Genomic DNA, 2051 nt, shown 5'->3' with positions numbered 1-2051 from the left:
TACCTTCTTAGCTTATTGCCATTCTTCCAAGCTACGCGTGCGCGCATTTTTGATTTTCTAACGATGTGTTTGGCTTTTTAAAGCCACCGCTCATCTGTGTGAGGTGAGTCAAGAATCTGTCGTCCGACATGACGTGTTTCCATTTCCTACCACCTCTCCCTCCACGTGTTCTGTTTTTATACCTTTTTTAGCATTGTAACTAAAAGTTGTGGAGAACAGCCTTTACCCAACAGCAAAGCCCAAATTTTGTTTATGCTCTTTTATTTCACTAACTGATGAGGTGTTTAGAACCCTGCGGAACGTGTTCCGAATTACGTAAGTTGTTGAGTGCATTTGCGAGAAACATTATTCACATGGATAAGACAGAAGTAATAGCGTTATTCCCCGGAGAAAAACCATGTGAATGGTTTTGCGAATGGACTATTCTCCTGTTCTTCTTCAAAGCACATTCTTCTGCCATTGCTTCGATAAAGGCATGCTGCTGAAATATCAACCCATGTATATCTCCATTCTTATGGTTTTCTCTGAGGAATAAGGCTATTACTGCTGCCGTATCTGTGTTACGAATTATATTGCGCTTAGTGGAAGCTGGATGCGCAGATTCGCAGTGCAGAACTATACCAGAGCTGCTGAGCTTAATCAAAAGCCTCTGTTTCTAACTTTGTGCGGTTTGTCCTCCTTTCTACCGTTACTAATATGTTCAAAGATGGGACCCAATTCCGTCCCATGTATGCTCCATCGTAAAGACTAAATTGGTATGCTGATTATTCAGGATGTACCCCTGAGAGGCCAGGAAGGGGGGGGGGGGGGAGCACGGAGCAAACAAGACAACCTTGAGCGATTGTCAAGAGCCCTGGGCGTTCAGGGGGATCTTGAGCAGCCAGAGGGTTCCACAAACAACCAGAAGGCTCTTGGGTGGTAGAATGAGCTTGTCGGCGGTCAAATAATCCAGGGTGCCCGAAGGAGATATAGACATGTGATATGGCGTCCAAACGAGTCACTGAGCGGCACGCGCGGAGAAAGAAGTGTGTGCCAGGATCGTATCTTGACTCTGTTCTCCACTCCCCTCAGCGTTGTACGGTGTCCCATGACGTATTTTGCCAGGAACCTGTACTTATGCCTTTCTACAAGATGGAAAGTCTTTCGGTGGCGGCGCTGCTTTCCAACGAAAACATTTGGCAACAGGGCCTATTTGCAGCATGTTCCTGCACGACGCCATCAGTGACAGCTAGTTCAGGTAGAGTGCTACGTGATGTATTGTACAATGGTGGCGACGTCAACAGCTTTTGCAGAACAAAATACCTGAAAAAGCCTTCGTATCGCCCCTCTTCTATTACATAAATTTAGTTCCGATGCTAAGACAAGTGACTTCAGATACAGGTATTTTCATTCGAAATATGCTTTAAATTCCGATGTTTCAGATTAAGAAGTGTCCTCAGATATCCAAAATTGCACCATCACGATGATGTAGGTCAGAATAGTAGACGTTATGCTGAGCAGGGTGGAACGCCGCAGAATAAATAGCCCCAAGTCGCCCATACTCTCCAGATGGCACCGTATTGTCTTCTGCACCAGCGTCGCCTGCGTGCCGAGCTCGGGCCGCTGCCACTCGACCTCCAACAACAGGTCCAGGCTCTCTCGGACCAAGTTCAGGCCGCGCTGGCTCGCCTCGCAGGGCGCGACCAGCGCGACGGCGGTATAAGCCAGGTTAGAGGCTGCGACGAACATCAGAGCAGTGTCGAAGACGTGCGCAGTGGCGAGCACAGCAAACAACAGAATGGTCACCGAGTTGAGAACTCCAAAAAACATGACAAGGACGAGCTCGGGAGCCATGGAGGCGGCGAGTCGCGACAGCCTGTCGCAGATTCGCATCTGCAGACGCCCAAGCCGCAGAAACTGGACACCATTCATCTCACGCTTGCCGGCGGCAATCGCTTTGAGCTCTGCGTTGACATTCGCCAACCCAGCATCTAACAAGCTCGCTGCGAACATGAACTTGATGGGAATCAGCTGGAAACAGCAGGCGAAAAGAAGTCCGGAGGCGACAAAAA

This window comes from Pollicipes pollicipes, unplaced genomic scaffold (genome assembly GCF_011947565.3).
Source record: "Pollicipes pollicipes isolate AB1234 unplaced genomic scaffold, Ppol_2.1 Scaffold_7262;HRSCAF=8765_pilon_pilon_pilon, whole genome shotgun sequence".
Lineage (NCBI taxonomy): Eukaryota > Metazoa > Arthropoda > Thecostraca > Pollicipedomorpha > Pollicipedidae > Pollicipes > Pollicipes pollicipes.
The sequence above is the reverse complement of the archived record's forward strand: the minus strand, read 5'-3'. Positions refer to the sequence as shown.